This window comes from Cydia splendana, chromosome 12, assembly GCF_910591565.1.
Source record: "Cydia splendana chromosome 12, ilCydSple1.2, whole genome shotgun sequence".
Lineage (NCBI taxonomy): Eukaryota > Metazoa > Arthropoda > Insecta > Lepidoptera > Tortricidae > Cydia > Cydia splendana.
Window position 1 is genome coordinate 15,090,370 of NC_085971.1, and position 22,877 is coordinate 15,113,246.

Consider the following 22,877-nt stretch of genomic DNA (forward strand, 5'->3'; position numbering starts at 1 on the left):
AAAGTTTTCCAGTTTATCCATTTGCTGAGATTCAATAGATACACTCATTGTTGTTGCTAGAAAAGTGGCGTTCGAACGTAACACTAATTAATACCTCTATTCTCTTCCAACTAAAGATATCATGCTTATGTCCAGCAGTGGCTGGGATATGATGAAAGATATCATGGACAGTCACCTGATGCAATAATATGTTACTCTTCGAAGGCCGCAAAAATATGTGACACGCTCTTATGGCTCTACAAATAAGATCGTGTCAGATATTTTTGCGGCCTTCGTTGTGTAACATGTTATTGCAGGTGACTGTACGAACCCCGCAAGAATAAGTTTATATAGGTACGGAAGAACATCAACAGTTTAGCGTACAAAGATCTCCTGTGATTCAGTGATACTACTACGAAGAAAGAGAAGAGAACCGGGGGTCTATTCTAATTTCAAATTCATTTAACCCGTTATTACAATTTTAGAATAAGCCTCCCGTAAGCTTCGTGATATTCGAATAATCGTAGTAGTGTGAACTTTGAAGTAGCGCCGATATTTAACAGTATTAGAGCTGTTATTATACAAACAATTATGTAATAATAAACTGTAAATATGATATGTCCTGTCCCTGGCATACTATTTTGTGATTAAGTTAGATCACATGTAAATACACGATTGTTATGCCACGCCGCCGCCGCACCGTACAATTATGCGACACGAACCATCTACGGATCACACACCGCACACACGCAACGCGACACCGGTCATGACTCGATGACTGCACAATCACAAGTACACATATAAATACGTTACTAATATTGGCATTTACAACGCAATAAAGTTTATGAGTAAACAATCATGTATTATATCGTCGTTATTTTAATGCTAATTCGGGAAATATATGAAGCATTGGCAATGGAATTGATATTTGAAGTAAATGAAAACATATAATATGAGACTAATAGATTTCTCGAGTCTAAAGGGATAAGGTATAGGCATATCTTGTATCAAATCATAGTCAATAGGAAATCTTTTATCCTTCGACGATTGTACCTATCCTAGGTTCTAAATACAGGGTGTCCCAAACTTATGGGACATGAAGGGGAAGTACCTTAAATATCGTAGATAGTGTATTTTGCTCAAAGAAGACTTTATGTTATTTTTAAAAGTTAGTAATTCTACATTCATAGATTTTCTAAAAATTACTTGCTTTGTCTGGGAATCGAACCGACTTAAATGTCAAAAAAAAAAATCACCCTACTTTTATGATGCCAATCGAAAGAATAGCTAAAAAATAATAACTCTGCTTAAGTAACATTGTATTTTAAAAGAAAGGAACAACGTGAAATTAATCATTTTAATCAAATTAAAAACATACATGAAACTGCCGTAGTCAATTAAGTGGGTATTTTTTTGTAAATTAATTAATTAAATGCTCAAAATGTGATCCCTCTTGTCTTACGAAAATCGCCAATCTTTTAATGAGTCCGCTGCCTGTTGATTTTCTTATCATTTTATGGTGAACACTCGATGTGATATGGCACAATTCTGTTTGCAACTCGCCCGCGTTCTCGTATCGCTTTTTGTATAGCATATCTTTCACGTATCCCCAAAAGAAGAAATAATTCACCATAAAATGATAAGAAAATCAACAGGCAGCGGACTCATTAAAAGATTGGCGATTTGCGTAAGACAAGAGGGATCACATTTTGAGCATTTAATTAATTAATTTACCAAAAAATACCCACTTAATTGACTATGGCAGTTTCATGTATGTTTTTAATTTGATTAAAATGATTAATTTCACGTTGTTCCTTTCTTTTAAAATACAATGTTACTTAAGCAGAGTTATTATTTTTTAGCTATTCTTTCGATTGGCATCATAATAGTAGGGTGATTTTTTTTTGACATTTAAGTCGGTTCGATTCCCAGACGAAGCAAGTAATTTTTAGAAAATCTATGAATGCAGAATTACTAACTTTTAAAAATAACATAAAGTCTTCTTTGAGCAAAATACACTATCTACGATATTTAAGGTACTTCCCCTTCATGTCCCATAAGTTTGGGACATCCTGTATAGTAGGTAGGTCCTATTACAAAAAAAAAGTTATAGACTATAGTGCAGTTAGCGTCAAATAGTGACAGTCAAATATGTCTATCGCTACACGTTATTCCGATGGTAACAAAGGTGGGTTGCAGTATATTTAGCACCTTGGCAGTCACTATCGACTTATTTAATGACAACCCACATAAAATAAAACAGGGTTTGCAATCCGGATCCGAAATGTATGAAATTATCCGGATCTGGATCCGGATCCGCGGATATTCCCATACATTTCGGATCCGTCGTGCAAACCCTAAATAAAACATAAACGCAATATAAAGTATTATATATTATACATAATACGTTATTAAAAATAAACTCGTAGCATAAACGAAACCTCTCACAAATCAACGTCTCCACCGAATAAGAAATAAATTCGGATACTTTCCGTATTGTACGAAAAGTTAACTTGTTTACATTCTTCCCGACATTCTCGCTTGACAAGAAAGTAAACAACGTAAGCGGTGGCAATTTATTTATCGAAAAACCATTGCGAAATACGCGTTCCGCTTTAGATTACTAGAGTTGTTTATATATACTTCAAAAATATCTATACATTTCCAGTCTTAATTATAAAGGAGTAGGTTTACAACAACGTCCACATATATTTGATGTTGTCAGTACTAATACTGGAATTTACGAAGCACGTCTCGGTACGTTGGGAAGGCACGCGTCAAGCAACATCTCCAAGTGATGCGGTACTCTTAACGAGAGTATTCCCAATTTAGAGTTGTATGAGTAGGGTACCTCGAACCTCTATTCCCTGATTACCTTCGATGACGAGATGACGGTCGAATGTTTAATGTCGCACATGTACCCAAGTGCTGAAGTCCTCATCTTAGTTTTCCCTGCATCTTAAAGCCGAAGTTCACTTGGCTTACCACAATCCTGATTGAGACTTTAAGCCGCCAAAGATCTAAGTGATGTAAGACTACAACTAAGATTAAAAGCTCAATGTACCTCCCAAAGTAAGCAAAGGGTTCACCATCAGCTTTTAAGTGACCCAAACCGACATTGCGCAATATACAAGCTTCACGAAGCCACGAGCGTTCGGAGCGTTTCTCGCCTCCATTACCTGACTCGTTTAGTATAAATCACACCACATCTACATCCTTGTAAGCCATAAATAGTTTGCGCGCGGTCTATTATCAACTCAAGATAAGTGTCGCAGATCGGGGCCACCGCCAAACAAGCGGTTTCTCCTTGGCTCAGATCAGGGGTGTCATAGCAATAGCTGTCCGACCAAGGCTTTAGAATACCAGCATAAGAATATTCTCCCTTATAATGCATAGTTGTCACTGAATGGATTCACGTTATGTTGGTCTGCTCAAGAACTCGACTCTCATGAGCTCGCAGGTTACCGGTCCTAATTACCCTCGTGCTGCTGTCACAGATCGATCATGCTCGCCTAGTACTTTATTAACCTAATCTGTGTTAATCTGTAACTAAGTGCCAGTGACACCATGCATCAATGAAGTATTAAAGTCAACAAACATAAAACTAGGCCTTCCTTCTGTTTGCCTAAACTAATTATCAGTGCGTTGCTCTTGCATATAGTTTCGCATTAGATCAAACTGATGTCACAAACTAATGCGATACGTCAAATTTGGACCTCAACTACTTTACAAGCTACCAAGCTACCATCTTGCGTCTTCTATCTTGGTTCAGCAATACCGTCCTTTAATATAGTCACTGTCATTATGCCTGGTCCGCATCTAAAAACAATTTATGTAAAACAATGAGTAACACAACGGAAGTACTACGCCCGTAGACGGGTGGGAGCGACCTTCAAGCGGTGAATCAGCTCGCACGCTACTTAACAGACTCGCCGTATATGGCTCCTGTTAACTTCTTGTCTCCTGGTACTTGCGCCGTAGATTTTAATCCCACTGTCACGTTGATTCATACATTATTGATGTCATTTTTGTTCCATAATTCATACGAACCAATGAATAATATCTTCCTCATGTTCTTCATAGTAGATTATTTCTCATGTAATTACCGTTACCTAAATAGCTTATGAATACAGCTTCTTGAACCATAACTTAAACCATAGACAAAGGAATACTAAAACGCTTACTAGTCTAGTGCAGAATATTGTAGTCCTAAATTTGACAGCAGTAGAAGAGGTACGGTACGGCGCCATACGTTTTCTACTAAATGGATTGTCAAATGTTAGCGCCGTAATGCCGGAACCTGTCACTCTCCCAACTAAAGCTAGAGCTAACGAATAATGTAAGCAGGAATTATGCTGTTAAACGTCTCTTGAATGTAACTTTGAATAAAACGTGTGAAAGATGTTTATAAAATCACGATCCTCAAGGCCATGTTGCATAACGACCAAAATATGACAAGCGAGTCACATTATATCGTCGCCGCGCCGTGATGGATCCATTGAACCCACGCAATATCGCACCGTGTCATCTCCAATATCCTCAAATCAGGTTTTTCCGGCCACGGTTCAACGTCTACATTATCGCAGTTGATTGATAGCAGACTTCCGTCGATAACGATGGGACAGTCCTGATCGTGGAACCAGGCGAGTCCAACGCACGGGCGAACCAAAGTAAATTGCATTTTATAACGAATGAGCTGTATCCTCTCGTTCCCTATTACGAATTACAATATGATAATACACTGAGGAACTCTTTTATCTACATTAAAATTAGTTCGGGTGGGCATATTTTGAAATATTGTATTTCCATTCTATTGAAGCATTGGAAGGAGGTAGGTTTGGTCGTCGATTATGTACGATGTATACATAACCACAATCTACTTACTAGTAAATAAATAAAGCAGTACCGCGTCAAGCGTAGACCAAGGTTTAAGCTTTCGACTCTCGCTTCGTAAAAGGTTGGAATAACAGCCAGCTCCCTACAAAGAACTTATTTGCAACTGGGGCCATTTGGACACTTAAGTCAATGCGAATAAGGTTTACCAATAGCCGGGTTGTTGTTTGTAGAATGTGAACCCTGCCGTTATTGTTTCATTGGCACGAACACGTATCAAGTTGCATCTATTTTCGTCTCCATTTGTAACTCTAGTTGCATAATTCGAACTTAGGTTGAAATGGTTGGTTATAATTTGTTAGCTTTTGTACCATAAGATGTATACCTACAGTTTGGTTTGCTTCTAAACTTGCATACTTACCTACGTTCTGCTTCTAAGTTGTGTACATTTTACAATCTCGTCTCGTCATTTTACAATCTGGTCGTTATTTTTTTATATTTCGAGTTTACCAGTTGTGTGTGCCTTTAGAATATAAAGGCACAAGCATCTAAAGTTTAGATGCTTTTAATCATATCAATTTAATTCATTACCCGGGTCGCCACGATAGTTTTCATAAGACTTAATTAATCGCTTCCAAGACCCACAGTGACCCATGGGAAAAAGGATAAATAAATGCGAGTATGCTTCATTTACACTTTCGCAATATAAATCAGCAATGACTTATTACTCGTATTAAGGAGGACAAAAGTTTACTCTTAGCAACGAAGGCTGGACAAAAGAGCGATTAGTAGAAAGTGAAAATGTGAAGCAGGCTCGGAGAAATGGCGCAGAAGCGATTTATAACCTCAACATCTGCATTTAAATTTAGTTACGATGTCCTGTCTGCTTTATTTTGTTAAATGCTTGGGAAATGAAACCAACGTAATTAAATTTTCAATAGAATGTCGGTTTTGCCAGCATAAAAATCATCCCATAAAAAGAAAAAAATATTAAAAGTTAATTATTCCTAAGACGCTTCGCATCTCCTGTTAATATTATTGCTATTGCAGTTGCAGTTAATGTTGTAGGTATATGAAAAAAGTTAGCCAAACAACAAACTAAACATAAACAAATTGTCAAAGTAAAAATTTCGGCTTGTCAGGATGTATTTAAAAAGTGGCTAAAAATGTTTTATATTGTACACTGCTTACCAAGTAACAGCTAAAACTATGATACAAACTATGATACGCATGCGGGTATACGTCAGATCACTCGACCGCACAGGAACATTGTATTGTTTTCCTACCCTTGTGTTACTATTGCCTCCTGGTCCTGATTGCATAGCGAGTCGGATACTGGGACCAACTACCGTAGTAAATACTGCGAGAGTATTGTACCGTACCAAGTTTTAGAACTGTGATATAATAAAGTATGCGGGTGCGACATCACTCGACCGCACATGAATATTGTATTGTTTCCCTGCCCATGTTATTAACATTGCATACTGACTGCATAGCGAGTAGGATACTTAGACCAACCAGTGATTTAGGATCTCTAGCTAGAGTAACAGCTATAATGTACTCCGCTTACCAAGTTACAGAACTATGATACATATTATGGCATGCGGGTACGTCACACGACCAACCAGTATTACTTACAATTCTAATCTATGTTTATCAAGTAACAGAACTATTATATAAGTATGCGTATAAATTTGTTGAATCACTCGACCGGACAGGAACTTTGTATTGTTTTGCTCATGCAATTCACCAAAAAAAGGCGATTAGATTGTTAATACAACCAGTGCAACTTTGAGATACATATTTAATGAATAACAGTTGATCATAGTATTCTTGATCGTCTACAATCTACATAAATAGTCTTCTACACGACACGATATTTCTTAAAGATCGAAACGTTGTCTGTTTCCATTATTTCCATCAACCTTGTCAGACTTTACCACAGTGATGGATTAGTAGTTGCTAAACGTCTAACCTTCACCTGAGGGGTTACAGCAAATTTATGTCAACGGGTCATCGCAAATGTCTGTAACTCCAATTTTCCAGGAGCTAGAGAGATGGATCTGAGGTCAATGCGGCGAAGACCGTCTATCAGGTAAGACCGTCTACAAGCTCTTTCGTCGCATCTAACTCTTGAGTTTGTACTCATACTCCACTTACAGAAGGTCGGTAGAGCAGAAGGAGCGAAGCTCTTCCTTTCTGACTGTGTCTGAGCTGAGCGAAGTATGTATTCAAATACGAGAGTTCTTGCTCTTGGTCTTTCCAACCAAAAATGGCCTTTGGTTCGGGTGAGCGTTCGACTCTGCTCTAGAATAAAAGGGACTCACGGCCGTGCTTCACAGTCGCGGCTTGGTCGAACGGCTTTTTGCCGACCCGCCCCATTGTGCTCCCTCCCATTCAAATACCGCGTAAAGGCGTACTTTTATACGATTCTTTTTGAATTTTCCGACGGTTCATCTTCTTTACAACACATTTTGATTGCCTTCAACACACTATTCATATAAACTGCGTGAAGTTGTTTATATCTTATCTCTGTTATTATAATAAAACATGAAACGTTAAGATGCCTTTCATTGAATATCTCGATGTAATTCAGACTCTTTACTTCTAAGTTCTAACATAGCACATTGTTACTGCTAAAATTCCTCTCCTCGTTGAATAAAATATTTTTGATATTATTTTGTTCTATTGTTTTTTTTTTTCATTATTGTATTTACAGGAAAGTCACTGTTTATAACGATCGTGGTATATAGGTTTTATTTATATTATTTTAGACAAAATAAATGTGTGAAAAATTATCATCAATAAATAAACCATGAAATGATTGTACTTCAGTGAAATTCCTGAAACCGACGCTGACTTATCGTGGACCTTATTTACTCGACAAGGGACAGGAATTACCATTAAAGTAACATTAATAGCGATCGTCCACTTGAGCGCTTTCGTCTTATTGCTTCAATTGTCTGTTGCCCAACCGTGGTTCCATGTCCCATTACGTAATCGTCTCGTAATGTGTGGGTTCGTTGCTCTTATGTAGTGATGTCATTCCCGGGAATGTTCCTCAGGCAGGAATGTTCCCACTTAAGTTTTTCGTCTTTATTGCTTCAATTGTCTGTTCTTAAACGTGTAATGTGTGAGGACTGTAAGACTTCGTTGCAATATTGTGACGTTTTTTTAATATTTCCCTTAGATCCTTTAGGTGTAATGCAAAAAACATATTTCTAATAATTCTAATTTTCTTCATGTCTCCAAATGCAATAAAAAGTAAAACAAAAGCAAAGACTACATTCATATTTAATTTCATGTGTCACGGTGTTTCATATGTATTCTCTCTGAGAACTATGTAGAGAAATACTTTTAAAGGGAATGTATCCCATCACTAAACTGACGCATATCTATGCGATACTCGTTTTGATGTCTAAATAATTATGACAATAAACCCTTTACTGACCAGACACCAAAGCGTTGCAGTTAAATTGTTGGTATATATCATTTCCGTATCGTCCAATTCCTAAAATTATGTCGTCCCTATAAAAGCAGCTGCTGCAAGCAAATGCATTCTAGGAACGAGCCATTTATTATCGCATGGAGGCGTGTAATGCCTACGACTGCTCCTTACTTCAACGACAAAATTAATCGACTATTTGTACCCGTTTATCCTGATTAATTTAAGATCGTGCGGTGTCTTATTTCTATGAATGTTCTTAGTTTGAACTACTAGATTTAATTAATTATAACCGCAGACATAATTACGTAACGTCTCACATGATAGGTCATTGGACTGTTCTATTGTTTTCGCTTTCACTGTACGTTATCTATGCGTTTGGCAAGTCATTAAGACACGTAAATAATCTAACTACTAATGTTAAGAGACAGTTTTCACACGATACTAGTAAACCCAATTAATCCTCGGTTAAATCAGTTTAAGTACTCGATCTAAATCCAATTCTTATTACGACTGAATACGGTACTTTATCTGTTTCCCACAGCTATATCTTTTTCACGCAGTAACGCGGTGAAGTGGTCCTCTTTAAAGTACGCTTTACGAGTGTAACTTTATTGTTTGCATGAGTCACACACGTCTGTCTGTTGGCTGTGTCATGTGTCAGTTTGTTTGTTTACTGTCCCCATCGTCTGATATGGCCTGAATTGTTTAACAACGGGTAAATGACTGGCCCTGACTCCGGCTTGAGAAAATCTGTTGACATACTTTTTGTCGTTCGCTAATGGCGCGTCTATCGTCAAATTATTGCTTGGAAATTTTATTTTTAGCACAGGTAGTTGTTATAAACTTCCTTCGGTTTTTAGGTTATTTGTTACGTGCACATCATCTCGTATATGCGTTCATCTCCGATACATTATCAGCGACGAGTTTCCGATTCAGCGGAGCGTTAAGGCAATGTAAATAATCTTAGGCTGTTAAGGTACTACTATTATATTATATACATAAGTAAAATGTCCTCGGCCTGTAGCTGTCTTGAGTTGTGACCTTTTGGTGGATCGATATTTAACCTGCCGCTGTTCTGTCTGTAGTTGTAGCGTCGGTATACCCTAATGGGAAGGTCACTTTAAATAATATAGTCTAGTCGAGAGTAATGGAGGAGGGTATAGTTTGCACGGAATTTTAGGATGAACATACTCACTGGTGGGTAAACCAACTCTGGAAAATCTATTAGTCTGTTGCGAATATTGGCTCTACGAACAATTGTCTGGTGCCTTTGGAACCCCGTTGATTATTTAACAGTTAACATAGGATGATTGATGATGCTTGAATGATCATAACATAAATTTAGTGCGGAGAAGTTCATATTTATGGCGCCACACCGTGCTTAATCGGTTTAATTTCCTCTTCCAGCCAGGCACTGAAACTCACAAGATACTCTAGAATAGTTATTACACGATCCATTCGAATGAAACTTAAGTCGTGCATCAAATCTTCCGAACTTGGCTTCTAATATTCAATTGTAGTATAAAATGCTCCACAAACTCGCGGATCACCCTAAAATGTCCCGATATAAATTCAAACCCCTTCCGACTAAGATATACGATATGCATAACCTCGTAACGTAACAGTCTCGGAAGTTTTGAAGATTATGGTAATCATAGCAGGCCCGAGTCGTAACACTACCGGCGTCACAACGGACTTGGACTTATCCCAATGGCTTAATAAAATCCAGTATAAGTGCGCCCACTACATTAGTCCACAATTTTTGGGAGTCTGAGATCTTACTTACACTGGTTCATCAGAGTTTCCCTCTTGTGCTTTGTAAGCATTGGAAATACACGTCCTTGTGTTGTATATTGCTGTGTATATACGGAGTTTGCAGTTTAACCTTTTCGGAGGACGGCTTTGGTCACCCCGGCGGGGGAAGTGGGTCGCTTACATTACGTAATAGATTCAGAACTACAGGAGCTCGTGGGATCAGTTTTCGTTGTAAGTTGTTTTAAATCGAATTTCTGCAGAGATTACTGCCCGTCCCAAGGGGCCGTAATACGCTTTATATCGATCGTACATTTATGGGGAAACGATAATAATCGGGTACTTGTTATTTGTTCCATGATGTCAAGTTCGGACATAAAGTTCTTCCGTTGGTAGTAAAGTAAGTTAATGAAATGTCCATCTAGATTCGTGTGTTGGCATTTTACTTAGATTATGACAAAAGCCTTTGACTTTGTAAGGCCTGTAATATTTTAAGGAAAGCTGTTTAAGAAATGCGGTTCTGCGGTAAAATGAACTGTGCTAAGAAAAACGGCAAACTACAATGATACGTGGTATACTACAAGGCAGTTTGTTTGAAACATGTTATTCCTAGTTTATATGAATGGCCATACCTACACCAAGAAAAAATATGACGCAGCTGTTAAAGGACGACAAAACCATAAATCACGTAGCATTGCAAGAAACAGCGACAAAAGCTAGCAAATTATCATGCAAATACCCAGTGGTCATGAACGTGGAATATTTCAAAGCAGATTTCCCTAATGTCAATAACGGACAGGAGCGACGAACTGCGAATGTGAGAAGGGTTAGACACACGTCATCATGTCATGAATGGAGGTCCATGATTTTCTCATTTTACAACACGGCTCATGTACGTACGTTACGCTGTTTGCATGGATAACCTCACAAGATCCTGCATAATTAAGCATTATTTGCGGACAATCTGCGATGCGCGCTTATCTTCGCTTTTACGTCGCAAATCGAGTGAGGGGTAATCTGCACCGCAGCGAATGACGTGATTTCGGAATGGTAATGTCAACGACTTATACTTACCCGAGCAGGGTTTTAGTTTTCGGCTTAGGGAAAGATTAATTCGCTAGGATTTCGTTCACCTCTACGTGTTCATTGGAGGGAGTGTGGGAGATTGGGCGCAGGCCTCGAATGCCTCTGTCAAAGTTGACGAGGGTAGGGTCAGCAGTGCTTGCGATGGCTCATCGGCGCTTTGTGGTATCGCTACGGTTCAAGGACTCACCTGTAGCTGTAGCTACGATGTTATGATTTAGAGGTAGATTGAAAATTGCAGTAAATTTGCATTCATCATAGATAGGACTTGGGGCTTGCTGGTAATTTCAATCCATTTTTTTTCGTCAGAAAGACGAAAGTTAAAGACATTTGCTTTCGTTATTTCCTTTGCCTTCTAAAATGTAAAATATTGGGTCGCTTCAGGTACTAATAAATCTTCCTCTTTATAAAAAAAATGTTTACATAATTGAATCTTGGAATGCTTAACAAACTAAGCGATGATTACTTGATTAGCTGTTCACTTTCTATACTTAAATAATCCTATGAGGTATGTTATTAACGAAAGTACTACAAAATCAAGCTTATATAAAACTTTATTCGCAACGAAAGCGAACATTTCCAGAAAAGGCTCAGTACAAAAATATCCCGACTTTACCGGCTTAGCGTCTCAATTGGGTGACACAAAAAGGCACGAAACATTTAGCGACGCCGAGGGCGGGATGTAGGTCACACCTTCCGGGCTAGTGTGCCTGGATGCACTGTATGCGGCTCACTTACCACCATTATGGAAACTAACCCCTTGTGCTCCGTAACAGTCGACGTCACAGATATGTACACACATTTTTGCACCTTAATCCTTGGTAATAAGCAGAAAATTGTAAACATATCTTTGATGTCGACTGAACAAAGGCATGTTTAGAGGATCTAGAGCACAACGTTTTAAATTAAAATAGCGGTTATGTTTAAACCTGCTATTAAATATCTGAGGAGAGCACGAACTGAGCGAATGTCAACGAATGAATAGGCGAAATTCTGTTTGATGATTCATTCAACGTTCGTTTTTTGATCAAGTCACGATAGACGGTCTCATTTGTACTTTAAGATACGTAAAAATTTTGCTAAAAATACGATATGGATCGGATATTTCAGTGTCAAAAGTGACGTTTCTTCGAATAAAAACGTCACTTTTGACACTGACATATCTGATCCCTATCGTATCTTTAGCACATTTTTGACGTAAGTATTTTAAATTTCGGATCAGGCCGAGAATGTTATCTTTGCGTTACTGACAATTTGTAACTTGTAATAGTACATTATTGTCGAGGCTCGGAAGTAGTTACTTGCAGGCTGAGGATTCGTTTTAAACGGACGACCTTGGGAGTCCGTTTAATTGAATCCGAAGCCAGCAAGTAGCCTTCCAGCCGAGTCATATATAGTGCTTTTCTCAAAAATGGTGCAAGAAATATAAATATCATAGAAATATTTTACAAAAGCAACGTTCTTACGTATATATTTTCACAGAAAAAAGTAGAAACAATTGAAAAAATTTGCTTTGCCGCCTTTTTATTTTTTTAATAAAAAAATAGAAATGTATTTTTCTGCCGAAAATACGCCAACCTATTTGAGACAGCTAAATAGTCGCGGTACTAATCATCTGTTTGGCTGTTTAATGGGCCTGTGCCTTCGTTTGATATGGCCATTTCAACTTTTAAAAAGTTTGGAACTCGACAAATAATGGAATTTGTATGCAACATTGCAGTCCCAAAATCGAGACTGCAATGTTTTTAACTTTTTAATTTTTGACTGACCATAAACTACGCGCTTCGCGACCTATTTTTTAAACGGCAAAGTCGACTTTGCCGTCCATTTTTGAGAAAAAGATGTTATATGCGTGAGTTCTTAACTGTCACCTATATTAAGATTACGCATTTATGAATTTGACGTCCCATTTAAAGAGGGTACTAAGTGATATAAGGAAATGGCGAGGCACCTTTCCACGAGTCCATTAACAGACGGAATTTAATAAGCTTCCTTCGCCAACGGCCGGCAAATCACTTTCCCGTGACAAATGGCTGGCTCAGAAACCACTGACTGTGAACGCGACGAAAAAGGAATCGAAACACTTACAACCGTCGAAATAAATATAAATTAGTGTAGAAAGTGATTAAAGAAAGAAAGAAAATACATTTATTTACGTTAATTGAATCTTATAATGCTTAATGATAATTTTATAATGATTAAAGGTTCAAAACCTATAATTACAAATCTAGTGCTAAGAATGTAATTCGTCAGTTCAGTATCGAACGATTGCAAATAATATATAACTATATATAAGCGTTTGTATACTATACTCCTACCATGAGTAAGAAATTTGACAAATGTCATCGATTGTAGTAGGTACCTAACTAAAATGCCCGTCTATTAGTTATTCAAAGAACCGACGAATGACTAGATGAAGTATTAATAAATTAACTCGTGTTACTTTAAGAAGACTTTGTCAAAGTCGGCAATTTAAGGCTTAAGTCAAATTAAGCAGAATTTATTGAGGCTTAACGGCTACCTAGAGACTAATTTTTCCTTATAAAAAAGTGCCTACTTTTCTGTTTTATGAAAGGAAACAACAGTGAATAACACAATGTTTCCAAATCCGGGAAATCTCTCTAGAGGTCGACACATTATTTTATTTTGGCCTGTCCTTTTCCTGAATATAAACGTGACTCTATAAAGTATCCTCAGAACCGTGCTGGGATGCCATGTGTATTTATAAACCCGAGTATATTTTTACGGTTATTTATCACTTATTCTGTAGACTTGCTTATAATATAATCATTGTGATTTCTTTACAAAAAACTTTACTTTAGAAAAAGACTTCAGTTGTTTAGAATTCTACAACGATATTCTTACCTCAAGTTAGACGCCGCAGACAATAGATTACGTAATTATGTATAAGTTCCTATTGTTACCAGTAGGCATATCATTGCAAATATCATCATATCCTCTCAGGAATTCAGGAGTCGGTTCCTAGACTTCTCTATTCCTAGCAACACTTATAGAAGTGCACGATGGTACATTTACCTACATTATATGATATGCTATATATTATGTCTTAAGTAGCATCCTCGGTCTTCCCCTTCTTTACATGCCTTCCATCTTCCCTGTCACGAAATCGTCATTTCCTATAAGGCATCCAACATTCTACCTCTCCTATTTTCTGTCGTTATAACCGCTATAGGTAAAGACCTCATAAAATCAAGGATAGGTTTAACCTAGCCGTTAAGCCATGAGTGTTTTCAACGTATACTCTTCAACCGCAATCTCGGCGAGGTCGTTGCTCATGCGATTAATTTCCGGAACCCGACACCGGCTCCACTTGAAGTCGAAGCTTGTTGAATGCAGTTTTTATGATCTACAGTAGCGATAAAAGTCCAGTAAACTTTAAAAGATTTAAGGCATTTTATGCCAAAACAAACATTTCACGAGGCAGAGTCCCGATATACAGTAGTGGAGTATGTATCACTGGCACACTGCTTTGAATCCTCGAATTCTAAGGAATTCCAGGGGAGATCCGCTAGCATCCGCACCCGGTTAGTACACAACACACCTTTTTTCTTCAACTCAGAACTTCCTTGGGAGCTCGAGTGCATACTGTACGGTTTTTCTAACTTTTGACCGCCTGGACCGTAGTTCTAGCCAGACAAAAGTGCGCAGTTCTCGAACAAGGGCAGCCGTTTATCACTGTCAATAGGGTAATAAAATGAAATAAAACGGATTTTCAGATACCTACTCTTTTCCGACCGTTTGTACGCTTTGCCTGTCGAACATGAATTTTCCCAGACTAGAGTTTCTGCTCTATACTATACTCTGTGGCTGTAGGTACTTGGAGTTTAATCTCGCCCGCCGTAAAAGAGTGTGTGTTGGTCCACACGAGTCGTCTGCGTTATGGCATTCCTCGTATTCTCCCACACGATATTGGAATCGGAGCTCTCGATTTTTTATCGACCGCAGTCCCGGGCAAATACCTATCTTAGCCAACGTTCATGAAAGAATCTCTACTGAATGTACGAAGGCATCTCGAGTTTTATCCGCTTTTAAAAGGCAATACCAAAACTTAGGTTTCGAGGTTTCGTCCTCATATATGTACGCTAGTTTTAAGGTATTTATGTATGGGCCATTAGGTGCCTGAAATAAAGATTTTCATTCATTCATTCATTCATTCATATATTGTACTTCTTTTTTAAATAATTATTCGTAGAGGATGGAATGCCGAAAATTATTAAATCGTGTTATCTTGCTTTTATTCATAGACTTGTTAGGTACAGTCAAGTGTAAAAGTATGGGTTGCATTATTGCATACAACTTACTCAAAAATATGTCCCATAGTTCTTAATTCGCTGACATAACAGCTATAGGACATGTTTTTGGTAAAATGAGTGCACCCATATTTTTACACTTGACTGTACATTACTTACCTTAACAGAAAATATCTCGTGCAATGTTCCTATGTTCCAAATATAACATGAATAAGGAAAACCTTTACGTAACGGGGACTAGCGATTGCAAATCCGTGAACATTTTTCAAATCCGGATTTACGGATTTTAGTTTGACCGAAATCCGAAGTTCGGATTCAATCCGGATTTTAAGAAAGGAATATGTGGCATAAAGGCAAAGTGAAACAAACAATCAAATTAAGTTGTTTTTATTAAAAATAAAAAACAGAATGCGTACATTGCTACGCCAATAACAAAATCTTTAAAAAACAATAAAAACAAAATACATACGTACACTCCCAAGTAACAAAAGGTTCTATAACTAAGGCATTTTATCACCAAACAGTGATATAGTAGGCCTATAATGGTAACCATTGCGACTGCTTGTACTATAAAGGTTTTTAACAAAGCGGTTTGTTTCTATAAGATTAAAGACCTTTTAAGTACTATAATTTAGCTCTTAGAACGCTTATAGGATCATACAAAAGAATCTTTAAAGTGCTGCACTGTAATAGATATGCAAAAAGCGATTATCATCATCATCATCATCATCTCAGCCATAAGACGTCCACTGCTGAACATAGGCCTCCCCCTTGGACCTCCATACGTGCCGGTTGGAAGCGAGCCGCATCCAGCGTCTTCCGGCGACCTTAACAAGATCGTCTGTCCATCTTGTGGGTGGACGTCCTACGCTGCGCTTGCTAGTTCGTGGTCTCCACTCGAGCACTTTTCGACCCCATCGGCCATCTTCTCTGCGTGCAATGTGGCCTGCCCATTGCCACTTCAGCTTGCTAATCCGGTGGGCTATGTCGGTGACTTCAGTTCGTCTACGGATCTCCTCATTTCTGATTCTATCACGTAGAGAAACTTCGAGCATAGCCCTCTCCATAGCTCGTTGAGCGACTTTGAGTTTTGAGATGAGGCCGATAGTGAAAGACCACGTTTCGGAGCCGTAAGTCATCACTGGTAACACACATTGATTAAAGACTTTCGTCTTGAGGCACTGAGGTATGTCGGACGAAAAGACATTACGTAGTTTCCCGAACGCTGCCCAACCGAGTTGGATTTGGCGGTTGACCTCTTGAAAAGCGATTATGGTACTATTTAATACTATAGACGACTATACTGATGCTTTTATGTACCTATTTTGCACTAATAATGCGTCAAAGTAACTTTTATAGTACTAGTATTGTAGCAGTATCGTAAACACTATTAGAGCATCAATCTGCACTATAAAAGGACTTTGCACGACCATTACGTAACGTTTTAGCTTTTTAAAAGCTCTCTTAACATCGCTATAAGGCTAGAAGAGTTCTCTAAAAGTCATGAAAGTTTTTCTATAGTGCTATATAGTACCATAAAAGTTACCTGGTACGTTGCTAAATAACTTAAATCGTAACTTAAAAAATGGCTGCTGTTTTCTGCCATAATAGCACATTAGCGGCACGGCTGGAGCCTATGTGTACTATAGCAGCCACAGTTGGAACAAGTCCTTATTTTATTAATTTTAATTTAATTAAAACATGAAAATTATGAGAGCTCATTGTCAAATTTGAAATCAGCATCATAATTCTATCGATACAATTATTTTCGCATGTACAATGTACCGGCATAGTAACGGTCTACAAATGCTTTTTAGTACATCCTTTTTATTACCTAAATACAAATGTCAGTTTAAGAAACAATGGCGAATGGACTTATATATTTTTTTAGGCACCCACGACGCAAGTATGATAAAAAAGATCACTGGAATCGTTTACGGTGCAAAATAGCACTATAAACATGTTTCATTGGTTACTTTTATAATTCCAAATTGCGACATAAACGTTGCATGTCTGCTGTCGCACTATTTTAGTACTAAAGAGCGTTTCTCGTCACTTTTACATTTCAACCATAGAGCTGATTTATCACCGTGAGAACCTTTATGTAATGTTTATAGAATAAATCAGTGATAAAACTAGGGCCTATCTGGGGTTTTGTAAACGTTTACAACACCATTTTCAATGAACCAGGCCATGAATGTACAAGAAGGGCTACAGTACGGGAGGAATGGCGACGGATTGTGAAGCTTGCCACCGGCCCTGACATGACGACCACGACCACTCTGACAAGAGTGTGACGACAAAGAAGAAGACAACACCATTATAGTGCTAATCATGAACACTAATTAGCACGCTCCAAAACGTTCTCAGGACTTTTATAGTACCAAATTTTGTTACTTGGGCTGCTACGCCAATAAAAAAAGCGGACGCGGGGCAAGCATACAGGTGCGAGCGAGTGCGCGACGCGCAATGCCCGGCTGGCAATAGCTCTCCCGCGTTACCGCTTCATGTGCACCGCTTTTTATTTCGCATTAGCATTAATTTTGAGCAAATTAGTACTGGTGGGAAAAAATCCGAAAAACCGGTTTTTTCTTTTCAAAATCCGAATTTTAAAACGGATTTTCAAACGCTCCGAAATCCGGATTTTTGAACTTCGAATAATCCGGATTGCAATCACTAACGGGGACAGCAGAAACACCTAAATTGTTTCCCTGCGCTTATGAATAAATGGCAACAGGTGAGCAAGGAATTTTCTAAGTAAGAACTAACTGAACATTTGTAGACCGTATTCCAATGAGATAAGGTGTACTTATGGTCAGCTAAGTGTTACTGATATTACTTACTGATCCACGCAACATGAGTCACTAACGTCAAGACAGCTGTGTTTATAAAACAGTCACTGTTATGGGGTTAGCCTGAGTCATAACAACGTGACCCGTACAATACTTCTCTGTGTGACAGACGCTTGTTTATATTTACATATTAAAAGTCATGCTGCCGTGTTTTTTAAATTGTATACTTAACTCTAAAAACGAGGTGAAAAAAGTGAAAAGCCTTTGTTTGTTATTTGTGATGTCGTAGTTTTTTATTTATCATTGTTATAAACTCTTTTGTTGAGGTTTATTTTAAAAATAGATTCGAAACGTGCCGCGTTAACACGTGTCTTTATGTTGAAAGACAGCATTAAAGGTTAAAAGGTTATATTGAGCGGTTATATTTAGCATACAAAATAATTACATTGTGTGACTAATTTACATGGATAACATGAACAATGCATGGAGTTTAAGTTGTAGAAAATTGGGGCTCAATTAACACTTAGCTTTCCTTAAGTACTTACATGAAAATAAATTGATATTAACCCCCAAAATGCCCGCAACATGTCACCGAAAATGACACAAACGCGCTTACTAACTTTGACGCGATTAACACAAGCATTCTAGGAGTATGGCGTAAACTCCTACGGCGTAAACGCTATCACTTGTATATTTTACACAATCCTCTTTAATCTCTAACAATACACACACTAATCTTTCTTTAATCTATACAAACTACGTAACTCTTAATTATTTTCCGAACTCTTTTCCTTAATCCGTCAAATAATTCAATGAGTTTTTGCCCAACACCTCGATGCTGATCTTTTCGCGTGATACTGTTTCGCTGCCGGCATCAGGTGACGTGGAAACAATGAAACAAAAGCTGTTATCTAATTGCATCTAGACGAGCCGCGGAACTTCAGACAACTAGTCTCTTCAATTGTTATACAGCTGTCCTCTTCCTTAACACCTTGTTAGAGCTAGATAGAAGTTTTCTGCAGCCCAGAACAAAAAGACAATATATTTTTATTAAGCTCATACATTTTTAAAGTACTTCTGCGTTAGGCACCAAATTGAATAGGTTTACAGAACCTTCACTATGTCCGCTTGTGTAAAATATATACATTCTTTGTTACTTTAAAATTGTAGGGAAACATTCTCATTGCAGAATATTGTTTTAAATAGAAATAAACATTTTGCTTCCGAATCAAGTTCTTAAATTTAATCCAGTCTCTTTCAAAACAACTCGGCGCTAACTTTGCAGCTTGTTTTTTTAATTACAAACTTTTAACTTCGTTTTAATGCCCACTTTGAACATTCCTCCCTGTTATGTATCTTGCCTTGCCAGCAAAATGGAAAGATTTATTTAAGTCAGGAGTATCTTTCATTTATAAAGATCCTTTTAGCGGCACGATGCACGATTGAAACAAATAGCTCCAGTTGTTTTATATCTAGTGGCTTCACCAGTGTATCTCGACTATTTTTCTTCCATTTCTCCAGGGCATAAAGTACATTGCAAATGTCGTTTTTCATGATCAACGTATAAAAATAAACCCTTTGCTTTGTTGCAAATATCTACAAATAGACGTAGAAGTTAGAGTTTAGAAAGAGCCTTATCATCGACCTGAAACAACAAAGCGTGTTTATATCCAAGCAACCTGTATGCATTCGCCATCTCGCCCCACGTCCCTCTAATCCTACCTTAATCCAACACGGAAAAGAACCGATAACCATTGTTTTGCGTCGATAAACACAGCGTGTTTGCACACCATGTGAACACGGCCTTATATAAAGTCGTAACTACACGGCTTACCTCTAAACATGTGGCCTTTCATAAAAGTAGGGGTGGTATTTAATAACGTAATCAGATTTCCGCGGTCTGCGGAACTTTCCGAGCGCCTCTTCAGTTTTAGTGAAGCTGAGTTATGGACGGTACGTGTGTAGTGTGATAAGTAGTTGGAAACATTTTGTTTCTTTTTTCTGTGTTGGTCTCAACCCTGTTGGGGTTGCTTTGTTTTGTTACCTTTTTACCCTAATATAGATTCCGCTTTTTGGTTTTTCTCATTGTCAATTTATTATATCGGCTGTAGTTTCCTTATTCAATACGCGATTTAGTCCTGTCATCAATAACAATGCAAGAGCCGATAACTTAACATTTTTGACGTCTGTTCACTTGTTCAGTGCTCTCCCACGAGATTTCGGTAAGAATGCTTCCAACCGCAAAGTTAACTCTGTCGCCGGCTGCCTCATATTGTCTGCACCCTCACAGCTGGCGTAGCCGCTGCCTGAACTTTCAACTTATGACGTCACAACTTCTACTAACTTATTATAGACGAAGCACAGACCATTTACTTTTACACACTAGAATTTCACTCATTGGGCAAATATGTCACCATGCATTGGCGCGTGCATGAATTTCAGCTGCATTAAGATTTGCGAACATTATTTAATAATTGAAATAAAAAAATAGTTCAAGGCCTGTTGTGGTATAAAATGTTACTTAATTCGAATAAGAACGCTTACCGAGGATCACAATTCTTCTTATATACGGATCTGACGAGTCGGATGTAAATATGCTGCACATGAGCTACCAACTTATGACGTCATAACTTCCTCTAATTTATTGCACAGGAACTCTCAACAAAGTGCGCTCTACAGAACTCGCGAGCATCACACACCTGCTGAATTCAAACTTCTCGAAAACCTCTCGGAGAAACGGAAATCTCGTTTAAATTTATCATAACGTAAAACAGCGCATTTACGGTACGTGATTTTAATCATTATAAAGAACGCTTACCGCCTCGGAATAATAAGTAGGCAATTTTGCCTTCGCGAAAGAAAGGACATATTAATGGAGTTCAGCTGCTTATGGAGATACACGATCCGGTGCATAATTAATTAAAAGGCATGTGCATTTAATTAAGCAATTTGCAAAGCTGGCCAGGGCTACCCTTGGCGACACGAAACGAATGCTTTTTCGTAAAGGCCAATTATCATTCCAACCGCTTGCCGAGCGTGGACGAGTAGATCCTTTTAGACTAACCAGTATAAGAGAGGTCTTTGATATCTCTCTCTGATAGTTTTTATAGACTCCGCGGTTACGTTACACTGGCGCTTACAACTAACAAGTACTCTCGTAAGCAATATTAATACACGGCCTTGTATCTAGAACGACTCCAAGAGAATAGTGAACAATACAGCAATTTACACATCTAGACCATTGTTACGGCATTTAAGTCTTGTAGACTTTTTGATAATCTCGTATAGCAGATGTTTTTGAGATTAGAGATTTGCAATTCAAATATCTTCTTTGAATTGAGATCGTTTTGCTGTGTGCGGTGATAACGGCGGGTTGGCTGCTCATCTTTATTTATTTACTTGTATTATTTTATTTTGTATATAGTTTGTCCTTAGACCTTTTGTGGTAAAGTAAAAAAGTGGAGAAATATTGCCTGCTTAACTTGCTAACCGATCTTCACCCATAAACTTAAAAGCGGCCAAGTGCGAGTCGGACTCGCCCATGAAGGGTTCCATAGCAGCAAAAACAATAAAATTGCGGTTTACGATTTATGACTTATTAAAAAAAAAAACTACTCACTAGATCTCGTTCAAACCAATTTTCGGTGGAAGTTTGCATAGTAATGTACATCATATATTTTTTTTAGTTTTATCATTCTCTTATTGACCGAAGCGAAGCGAAGGTCTACGTTTTGACTCGGGCATTTTGCTTTCGTATGTCCGGATGTTCTCCTCTACAGGTCGCAATTCTTAACCGATTCTCGTGAAATTTTGTGACCGAATTTTATGACTAAATAAATTTTTTTTGTCAATCCGGTTTTTGGAAATTTTTAAAAATGGCGGAGTAGTGATACCTGGCGCCTAAACAAATAGTCGTATCGATATCATAAGACTTTTTTCTTTTTGAAACATGTTTACAGAGTTAATAGCAAAAAATGCAGAAAAAAATTATCGCTGGTTTAGGCGGTATTTAGATATTTAATTTTAACTAATTTTAATTTGAGAAGGAGTAGCTAAATTTCGTCAACCCATCTAAGAACTATTTGGCTCAGTTTGTAAACGTTCGCTTTTTCTATTTGCACAGAGGGTCTGGGTTCGATCCCCAGTAATTGTATGCTGGGATATTATAACTTTTTGTATTTTTTTACACATAAATTTCGTTTTGTTGTTCTTTAATTTACTATACACCGTGTTTTTATTGAATTCCGTTAACTTCGGGGTATAGTTAAGTACGTTTATAAGAACTAAATGGCATAGTTAATTTTCAAAAAAAAAATTTTTTTTTGTTTTCTATTTTGTTTTTTTTTTTGTTTAAAAAGTAATTAAATGTAGCATATAGCGTTGTTGTAACACGGGCATTACATTTAACTCAACCAAACAATTGAAATCTGTGACATATCAATGTCATTTCGTACATCAATCGACCGAGATTGTACTTAAGTTTAGTAGCAAATGTATGAACTCATTCTAAACACTAATCAATATGTAAGCCGGCCCTAAGGCAAGTGTACACGCTTGTAGAGGCCTTATAGTAAAAAAATAAATTATGGATTATCTCCGAAATGGACTTAATTAGAACATCGGTGTCTTTGAGAAAGTTACTTGATTTAAGCTCAGGAATGCACCCTTGAAATTAACGGAAATCAAAAAAAACACGGTGTATTTAAAGCTCTTAGCACC

At 37.7% G+C, this 22,877-nt stretch overlaps 1 protein-coding gene across 4 annotated transcripts in view; it reads left to right on the plus strand.

The window, feature by feature from the left end:
- The window catches only part of LOC134795676 (cyclin-dependent kinase 14), a 136,146-nt gene that overhangs the window by 52,902 nt on the left and 60,367 nt on the right, over positions 1-22,877 (plus strand). The window lies entirely within an intron of this gene.